The sequence below is a fragment of the Camellia sinensis genome, chromosome 2 (genome assembly GCF_055761805.1).
Source record: "Camellia sinensis isolate YWXY chromosome 2, ASM5576180v1, whole genome shotgun sequence".
Classification (NCBI taxonomy): Eukaryota; Viridiplantae; Streptophyta; class Magnoliopsida; order Ericales; family Theaceae; genus Camellia; species Camellia sinensis.
In genome coordinates this window covers 207,197,669-207,209,083 of record NC_138962.1, presented here as the reverse complement: position 1 = coordinate 207,209,083, position 11,415 = coordinate 207,197,669, and positions in this window count along the sequence as shown.

Below are 11,415 nucleotides of genomic sequence, written 5' to 3'. Positions count from 1 at the left end.
CCCAGCTTCCTGAGGAAGCCTTGGCCCCTTTACCTTGGCTTCTTTAGGAAGACTTGACCATTTTTTAATAGCTTCCCTTGGAAGCTTAGTCTTTGCTTTGTCTATATAAGAAGCCTCCCCTCTCCTTTGTTTGAGTTCAGCAAAATCAGACCTAGAATATACATATATCTGATATACACCTTCTCTCTCTATATCTCCCTCTCTCTCTTCATTTTGTGTGTGTTTAAGGGCCTACGAATGTGTTTTGTTCTTAGTTTTGCATTAAAACACACACCATTACACCATACTTCGACTTGGGAGGTCTTGAGGGTTTGTTCTTGAAGTTTTGGGTCGGTTTTAGACAGAAGAAGGTGGCTGACCTTACTGTTCTTGAGGTGTTCTTCAAGGGTAACATTCTTACTTTATTTTCCCCAATCTTGCACTAGCTTTTAGCCTATCTTGCATACTGATTTAAGCTTTGTGTATAACTAAAAAAAATCTTGTATTTGCATGCTTAAGATACCTCATTAAGGTCACTTTGGTGTTGGGGGCCGACCTCCCCCTCTTAGGCCTTGTTTGGCCTTTTTTTGTGCTCTCTTTTGTTGAGCTTTGAATACTATTGTGTTTTGGCCTTCTCACCACTGAAATCCAATGGATTTTCAGTGGTGATGAAAGGGTTTTGAGGTCTTGCATAGGGGAGGGACACCCCTCTCCCCTTGGTCTCTCATTTGTGCATGTTTTTGGCTCATAAGGGTAGCATATGTGCTTGATTGTTTTTGACCCCTATTCAGAGGTTTTTGGATGTTGTTTGGTCATATGTTGCCTCTGTTTTTGGTCGGATTAAAGGTCCCTTGCATGCATAATATACTTGCTTTGTATTCCCTTATTTTGCCTAGAAGAGCATCATGCATTTAGCCCACCATGCTCTCATGTTTTGGCCTAACTTTGTGAAGTTCTTAGCTATGTCTTACTATGCTTGAGGTCTGTTGGGTGCAAATTTGATCATATTTTCCATGTTTGGTATAGCCCCTTTGTATTTTGTCTTGTGAGCCTTGAGTGTGTGAGTCATTCGCATGCTTTAGTTGGGTTGTTTCAATGATTTGAAGTCATTTCACATGTCATTTCAGCCCCTAATCCATGCTTGTATGCTTACATTCATCATCACTTTCTAGCCTTGAAGGGTGTTCTTTTGTGCCTTAAAAAGGGTCATAGTGCGTGCCTTGTGTTTAAGTCATTTGGGGCTGCCATATCAGTAGGTTTTGGGGCATATTTTGATGCATTAAAACTCTATTTTTGGTTGCATGATTCATGCCATGAGTGGTTGGGGTGGTTGTAGTAGAATACTCCTTTTTATGGCCTTGAATACTTCCTTTTTCACATCCATTCCCTAGCATGTTTTGGTGCCATCTTTTGCATGCTTCTCAGAGTTTAACATGAGTGTTTAATGTCCAAGTATTTTGTCTTTATGTGTTCTTGGAGTTGTCCCCTTCCATGCTTAAGTGATGAACCTTGGTATGTGCATGCTTGCATATATGATTTATGCCCTCTCGCACCACTTTTGGTCACTGTTTTGGGGTGGGCTGAGGTTTCCCCCTTTGGTTTAAGTCCACCATTGCATGATCATGTTACATTATTTTGGTTTCGTGTTTGCATTGTATCATGTTTGCACACTTGCATATTGTTTAGCTAATTGCATTTCACGTCATAGCATTGTATGATAGTTTATATCAAATTGCATGCTTGCATGCTTGGTTTGCATTACATTTGGCATGTTTGCATACTCAAGCCATCTTATATGCCTGAGCCATATTTGTGTACATGCATTGCATTGTTTGGTTTGGGGTATCAAACCAAACATGAGAATTGAGGCGCGTTCGTACTCAAAGTGACTTAACGCGCCTCGATCCTCGGTCGCTGACGCCCTTAACCTCAACATGCATTACATTTGGCATGTTTGCATACTCAAGCCATCTTATATGCCTGAGCCATATTTGTATACATGCATTGCGTTGTTTGGTTTGGGGTGTCAAACCAAACATGAGAATTGAGGTGCGTTCGTACTCAAAGTGACTTAACGCGCCTCAATCCTCGGTCGCCGACGCCCTTAACCTCAACATGATAGGGCATTGGCACTCATTTGTTTTTGTTTGCATGTATTTACATTGATTTGCAACTTGGCCTCTTAGGCCATCATGCATCGAAATGCGCAATTGATAGCCCGAGGGTCAAGGGCCACACTTCCTTGAGTCCATTACATGATTGGGAGAGTGGCCATGCACACATTTGCTTGAAAATTCCATGCCATACACTGCTTGCCCTCTGCTGCTGTCAGCTGCAGGTTTCAACAGGAAGAATTGGCCGGCCAGCAATGTTGGGTGCCGACCAGCAAACCATGTTTGGCCGAGAGCATAAGATTTGGCCGATAATCCCATTCCCATGGCCGATGGTATTTTGTTCTGGCCGGTGACACTCCAGAGCACTCAGGGAGTGATTCAAAGCAGTTCTGGAAATTTATGTGATCCTCGGAGGGGCAAGGCAGTGTAAACAGAGGTAACAGTGCTATGGCAGCAAGTTTCCAAGCAAGACGAGTCGAGCATGCATCATTCACGCATCCCGAGACAGGGCTGTGGCCACTTTCTTTCTGTATTTAATATTTTTAATTAATTAGAAATTCTGTAATAATTAATTTAATATTATTTATTCGGACTGCAATATTTATTCGGACCCTCCGAGTGAGGGCAATTGTGTAATAAGTGTGCGTGAGTGTGTGTATGTCTCCCAACCCCACGTCTTTCTTCCCTTTTATTTACTAGCTTTCGATGGTTAGTCTAGGGCATGTTTCAATTAGCATACAGCATGATAGCACGTTCGCATCCATTCATTCGTTCTGCATGCAACAGGCTCGGCGCATCATCCTAGCTGCATTTGTACTCCAATTCCAAATTGAATATGTGTTAGTTGTAGCATTTCACATGTCATTGTAGATTAGCCGAGCCCATCTTAGTTGCATTTTGCATGTGTTGCATTAGCGATCTTAACATGAACTAGGATCATGCATATGATTACTAACTAGTTTCTGTTTTGGCTCGGAGTACTCGGTAAGTTCTCATGCTTTAGCATCCTTGCATGTGTGTGATTGTTGCCATGACAGCATGCTTACCATGAGGCTACTTGCTTATATGATATAACTGCTTGAGTGCTTGTGGATGGAGGTTGAATTACCTAAATTGGAATAATGCACTAAAACTGTGAGTTTTAAACCCACTAGATAGTGGCAAAACCATCTTTTCTAAAGCCCACTTGAGGGTGGCAAAATCTGGATTTTAGCCTGCTCATGAGTAGCAAACCATTTTCAAAACAAACGTGAAATGTTTTGTTCCAATTTAGGCGATTTGATCTATACTTGTTTGCTGTGCACATAACATAATAATTCTAGGCTAATAACCGGAATAGGAGCACATAATGCTTTCAAAACAAGATATCACGGTTAGCAGAGGCCGATCTTTGATCGGGCGAGAGGGGGTGCTCATAGCTGACCTTCCCCAATCGTACCCAAGTTCCCGAGCCGAGGCAACTTTGGTGATGACGGACACGTGGCCTTTGGCACCGAGTCAGGGTTTCCTAAATTTTCCAAAATAAAATATTTAGGTGGCGACTCTGTATCTGGCAAAGCAGTCCATGTTTGGCACTTCTTTTCTAAAAATCTGTTTTTCTCAAAACAATTTGTCAGATTTGGACTCTTTAGTTCAGATTAAGAACCGAGACAATTTGAGAGTCCTGAACTGTAGTGAACCCACAAATGAACAGAACAGGACTCATCCTCCCGGGGCGTTCAGGGACGTCTACAAGCTCTAACGGTGCTTCTTGTGGCATGAACCTCAGTCCCTGGATAGTCCAACCGAGTGCGGAGCCCCGATCCACTTTCATCTAGTGCGGAATCTGGTATGCACAGTCATATTGCTGAAGAACCTCCCATATTGCAATTTGTACTGAAATTTTTATTTAATTGCAAATAACGGAGATCCTAAAATAATGTTACATATTATAGAAAGCAAACATTTTATATGCTATGCAAAAGAAAATAACATAGGTCCAACTGCTACATGGATCAATGTCATTCCCATGCCAGATCCTAATGTCTCTTAGTATAACTCTACAAGGAAAGACAGGGCAAATGAACATTACACTTACCATTATTGCAGCAAACTAGAAGTTTCTTCCCTCTTCTTAGGTTTATCTCTGCAAAATTCAGCACAGAAGGGAGATTTCTTAACAAAGAAAACCTGCCCAATTTTAAGTTTTGGCCAGAAAAAGAGAAAATTCAGAAAATTAGCAAGACAATTACTAAAAGAGACCAATAAAAGTTCCAACCTTTAAATAGTTAGATCCCTTAAGTCCCTAAATAATTGTGATAAAAACATCACATACCACAATTGGTAGGTGTAAATATGCTTCGAGATTGTTAGCACCGATGGAGACTGATCACTATCACAGTTCAATATGCAATCAACATCAGATTCATCGGTAGCTGCATCAAGAATATAAACTAGAGTAAGGTAAGTGGAACAGAATAGAAAATTAAATTTTTTTCAAACATGGAAGGAAAAAAAAAAAGGGCGATAGCATAGAGATTTTTTTTTTAATATGAAAAGAAAAGGTGCAGCAATATGAGCACACAGCCGCAATAAGATGACAATGTAGCAATGCAATTAGAGAATAATGCCATGAAGTAGGTACCAGATGAAGCTGTCCTGTGAGCACAAAGTAAACTATTCTTTTTCCATTTATGTGCAATGGAAATGGGTATCCTCCAAAATTACACAGGTTATGATATCATAATTCCTTTCCTAGATAAAATTAGACTACAGTGATGATATGAACAGAGAAAAATTATACAGAATGCTATGGCTGGTTATGGTCATATAACTTCAAAAATTATACAAAATGCTATAGCAAATTACAGTTACAGTTGCAGCAAAATTAGAGTGTGGTAGGTTTCAAGATCATCAGCCCTTTTTATTTCCTAATTGAATATGTTCAAGCTTCTACATTCAGCTAATATCTAATTCTAGCATCAAATACTAAATAAATTAGCGGAATAAGAACCAATGACCTAATATTGATAATATATAATATTGGAATCCATAAAGACCAACTGGAACTGGCGCAGAGTTGTAGCCTGGCTCCCGTACAGCGCCATCACTCTCTGATAAAACTAAGAAGAATTTGCTGAAAATTGATTGGGCTATCTAGATCATACCTAGCCAAACCATCTGCATAACCTGGAATATCCAAACACAATAAGCAAGATGAAATGAACTAGCAGCAACCACACTTAGTATATATTTAGATCACAAGACCCACAAACTCAAACTCTCAGCAGGAAGATAAATAACAGTGAACACAACACTCAACCTTCAAAACTCCTATCTTCCACATTTTTTAATTCAACAACAGCCATACACCAGCACACATGGGTGGGAAAAAACCATCTGCAATAAAAAGGTTACAAAACACAGCCAACTCATAAAGTCGAAGCCTCTTTAAAGATAGAGACTGGAAGTCTCCATTTGGACAAAAACCACTCATCCTTTGAATTTCTCTTCAAGTTTTTGAACGATAGAACTCTAAACCTGATCATGTTAACAATATTTACAACAACAATATCTTCAGGAACTTTCTATTTTGTAAAAACTCTGTTATTCAAGTATCTTAAGGTTTAAGGAAGAAGAAGAAGAAAGAGAAGAACTATCTTCCACACTCCTTTCCCTTTTCCCAAACGTTCATATATCTTATGCTTACTATTAAACAAAAAGAAATAAACAACAAGGTCCTGGTCCCTACTAATAAGGTGCTTTCTTGCTGGTAAGGAAGTTCAATATTGTCCATCACTAGTGAGCTTTCTTGTTTGACCAATAAATTACTTAAACCATAGTTCTTCTCTATATCATATGAACATTGCCTCGATACCAGTGATGAGATAAAACATAAGAGACAAAAAGAGTCAGCAACAGCCATCCTAACATAGATGAATCAGACAATTCAGGAACCACAGAGGAGAAGAGAACTTATGGCATATGTGGTGCCATTTCCAAATACACTTTTTTTTTTCCAGTTTTTTGTCCCTTAAGAAAAAAACAGTAGTTTAAAAATCCATTTTGCTTAGTGTTGCTCAAGCAATTGTTTCATAGACTTAAAATAATAATAATAATTAAACAACAACCAACGAAAGGGAGAAGCATACACTCCTCTCAACAAAATAAAAGGGAGAAGGTAGTATTAAAATCATTAATAATCTCTTTTCAATAATATATGATGCTCTCTCTCAACCAATTACTGTCAGTTTTCTATTTAAAATGTTCCTTATTTAATCTCTTCATCAATGGTAAAGCATTTACTAAAACTTGAAAACAGGACACCTAAAGCAAATGACTTGCAATCTATGGCCAAGTGTGCACGGCTGGAAAATAGACTTTTAGTGGCGTTTAATAAACGCCGCAATATCTATAAAAAAACGCCACTAATTCCTTTTGTGACGTTTAGTACCAAACGTCGAAGATACGGCCGTCGCTGTATCTTTACGACGTTTTAAAAACGTCGCGATATTAGAATAGGCAGCGTTTTTAGAAACGCCACGAAATGTGCCTACCATGACGTCACTATGATTTTAGCGACGTTTTCAAAACGCCGTCATATCTTTTTTAAAAAAATTAGCCGTTAACTTTTTGGAGTTTAGGTGGCATTTTAAAAACGACGTGAAATCCTCTTGTTTTTTTTTTTTTTAAATTGTGTTAATTTTATGTGATTGAACTAAAAAAATACCTATAATAAAATTGAATAGCCTTAATATGAAATAATAACTCCCATTCAAATAATAAATGCAGCATTAATTCACTTTCCCATTCAATTTAATATCCAATCATCATTACCCACAAAATAACATATTCAAAAATTAAATTCACAATTCTCAACCAAAAAACTAGCCTTGTTCTGATCAACACCTGCAGTCCTATGACAGCAAAATCAACACTAGCCAAAAGTCACACACAGCCTTGTTCTTATCAACTAGACCAAATTGTATTACAAAAGCTTTTGTAAGATAATTTGCTCCCAAAAAATGAAAAAATGGATCATTATCCACAACCATACTAGATCTACTAGGTGTCTCTAGAGTACAAATTGCAGGAATCACATCAGGCTCCCTAGCTAAGAAGACAGTGTTCACCACCCCATAATTTCCACTTACAAATGGTTGGTGCTCATCACGCCGCCATTCTCCATCAACAAAAAACTTGTACTGCACGGAAATGAAAACAACATATCTAAACATCACATACTAGAGATAGAAGTGCACTTTTAGGATTGTTGATGATCAACTCATCTCTTTGACTAAACACTGAATTTCATGATCACTTTGTTAATCTTGCACAATATTTCTGTGAATATCATGTCCGTTATATACAATTTTGAAAGAATTAAAATGTATAAAGTGCATGCACCATTGTGCAACTATGGGATGCATGTTTACTTTCTTCAACCTGTATTATCTTCATATAATACAACAATATGGTGTCTCATTGAGATTTATATATATAAGAAAACAATAGCAGTTGCTAAGTAAATTTGATATGGAAAATGATCAGAGATTAAAGGTTTTGTATAAATAGAATAGCTAATAATCTCTATTAATCAATAATTTTTGGAGAAACCAATAATTATGATAATCATAATTCATAATTTTTTAAGAAGATTTTTACTGGATTTTTAACTTTTTTTTTTCCTTCATATTCTCAAGGATGGAATCTCAATAATTTGGCAGGCTGATTTTCAGGAGAATTATATTGCTTGCATTCTTAACTATTATATTAACTTGCTTAATGTTCCTGATCAATCGATATGATCCCCTGCTCTATCAATGTTTTACCACTAAATCAGCAAGGAACTTCATGTGTAACAAGCTCCTATGCAACAACTTTGGATAAGATTCACTCTCCTAAAATATCCATCCCCATATAGTAATTTTTAAAGGGTGTGTTCCAGTGAACAATTTGTTTTGGATAAGTGGTATTTCTTTGGCCTCTCGTTGTTGCTTCTACGAGCAGAAAAATATGGAATATATCAACAGATTGGTTGGCCAAGTACCTTCTAGAACAAGACTTCTTTTAGCAATATATTTGGCATTCATTTAAGCTACGTGGTAGTAGCACTGACACAATTCATTATTTATGACAGGACTAGCAGTTTTCTCCTATCAATTCAAAGCTATGAAAAGAGTTTTCCTTTCCTATCCCTTTTTTCAGTTCAGAAGGATAAATAATGAAACAATGCAAAGTTTACAGATTATCTTATCCTCAGCAGGTTATTGCTTTACAGATTATCTTATCCTCCAGCCTTGTTCTTATACTTGATATAACTGAAGTGATTCAACCAACTAGAATATTGGAAACTTATTTCCCACTTGTTGATCACATCAATGATTAAAATTAATACTGCTTTTGCCTAGAAGAAAAAACAATTATAACTAATTAATAGTGCATTTTGCCAATCATATGAGTATCAACAGCCAAGTTACATCAAGAACAAATTAATTATATACCCACAGGAATGAACTAGAAAGTAACCATAAGTTGACCAACATTTAGCATCCTAAAATAATAGCTTCACACATAAAATGAGAAATGGTTCATTGTATGCATAGAACTCAAATAGAAAATGAATGTTAGAATTGGTTGGTGTGAATGTTAGAATTGGTGAACACTTTGCAGGTTGAGGAGTTGCCATTAAATTGTTACACCTACGGCTACGTCAATGTCACAATTGAGTTAATTATTTGTAGATTATTAGAAAACTAGTGATGTTAGTACTTTTACCTTGTTAGTTCTTCTTCTTCTTCTTCTTCTTCTTCTTCTTCTCTTTCTTTGAAAGGTGAACCTATATTTAATCAAAACAAGTATTTTAATTAACAAGATATTGTATTGTCAAAAAAACTTTGATTAAATGATTGCTCACCTCTTGGAACAAAAATGCATGAGATTATTGTTGATGTGACATTGGCCCAACAGTGGGATGACTACTAAGTGAATCAGCAACCTATCATTCAATAAGAGGCTTAAATTGTATAGTAGCTCTGGGCAATTTAAAGTAATAACTAGTAAAAATAATGAAAATACCTGCTGCCTATGTAATGGGTTCGAGGGTGCAACAGCTGGTGCAACGGGCACGCCCACAACTTGCAATTGAGATTTCAAAATCTCAATTCATGACTGAAAATCTACGCATATAGCTTGAATTTGTTTCTCCATTACGTCATTCATCTTCGACTCTAACTGCATTTGATATCATTGAAGTTGCTTTTCAACTTGTTCTTAAACTCGGGTTTGGAAGATATGATTCTGCTCTTGTGACTGCCTATATCTACCTCCAAAAACATCGGTGGGGGATGGTCCCAATCCAAACGTCCGAACATAACTAGGTCGCTCCGGCCCCATAACTTGTGTGAAAATCTGTTCATTTAATGCAGCAGGGTCCGAAGAAGATCCCTTCATGTGCTCCTTTAGCTCATTCATTTGAGTCTACAATTTTGAATTCAATAATTAGCATCCAATATAAATCATATTAAAAGTCTAATAAAGTAGTATCACATACCATAACTTCATTAACTGAATCACTATTGGAAGTGCCATTTTTCATATATGCGGCCATCCACACCTGTGGCCGACTAGCAAGAACCCCATTGTTCTTTTTTGTCTCCTGTAAATAAAAGATAGATAAAACAAAACATGTAAGACAAAGATGAGAAGATGAATTTTAAAGATAATAAATTTCAATTTTCAATCTTATACATATTAAACTTGATTTAGTTTAGTTATAAGATGAGCTAGCTAAGTTATAAGTTGTTTAACTTAAAAACTTAACAAATTTCAAAATATGTCCAAGATGTAATGTCTAATTATACCTCCACTCGAACTACTGAGAAAGGCTTTCGGCCTGTTCTATGATGCAGTGTCTTCTTCTTCCGGATTTTTCTATGCTTCTTACTTGATTTCTGTTAAATATGAAATTCATTTGAGATATTATCAAAAATTATCATATATAAACATTTTTTCACATAAATAAAATTGTACCGGCGCATTCTGAGTGCCCTAATAGTAGACCAAAGCCCGCCATTGATCCTCATGTACTCTATCCGGTCGATGAGCCAACCTTTCTGCATCATTCTTGAAGGGTGTATATCCCATATTTTTCATGCGACTTTTCCAATCTCTCAATTTCTTCCCAAATGAAGTCATTATTGTTCTCTACATGGAATCATCTGCATTCATATGAGCCTGCATTACAATTATACACACTTGTAATATGCAATGTCAACTACACTTGTAATATGCATTTCATGTGGAATCCAATTCTAAAATGCATTTCAACTTATTTCATATTAAATATCTGTATTACCTTTATCTCCCTCCATATGTTATCTTTATTTTGCTGTGGGACATAATGCCAAGTCGTAAAAGTGAGTGGTGCAAGACTCCCATCTCGTGCCAAAACGCCCAAATGTGAAGCAAGGGTGTGTATCCTTCAACTACTTGATTCAACTCATTTGAAACAAGTTTTAAAACGCCATCGTCTGAAGTACCCCATTGACCATGCACATATGTGGGACCCCTTGTCTACTTTTGTGTGGCTTGACTTGAGCTAGGGCCTATAAAAAAACAAAAACGGGGCCAAATAATTGATTAAATATAAAAATATATATATACTACTGCAACAACAACAAAATGTAAATGTGCATGTGCATGTGTTACATATAATTGTTGCATAATTAAATTGCAATAATGTCATTGGTAACGGTACCAACTCCCCCTGATACAATACCAGTAGCAATGTTAAACAATTATATTCACAAAAACACTATTTTAGAGTATGCATTTGGTTCTGAAAAGTAAATAACAATACATAAATTTAATTCTAAAGCTCCGTTGAACAACAAAGAGAATTATGTTTAAAAACAAATGGTAAAGAAATGGATAGCGGTGAAAGACCTCCATGCATACTATTCTGCAGTGATCTTCATTGGCTCATTTTTAAATGTTTATATCAGGTATTGATAACAAGCATTGTATAGGAACATTGAAGGCAAACTAGACTCACTAGAATCATACCATTCATAGAGGAAATTGCATGAGATTCCACAACATCACAACTAAACCACTGATGAGCAATCAATTAAAGGGAAGAATCATACTATTCATAGAGGAATAAATCCCAATCAATTTGATAAAATAAAAAAATAAAATAGTTCAGTAAAATCTAAAAATAGCTATACGTACCAGCTAAAACTGAGCCATGAGATGTACTACCGCTACGTGATGTGGTAGGAAGACTGCCTAGTGGATGCCATGATGCTGGTGGATCAGGTATGACTCTCATCTTAAGTGT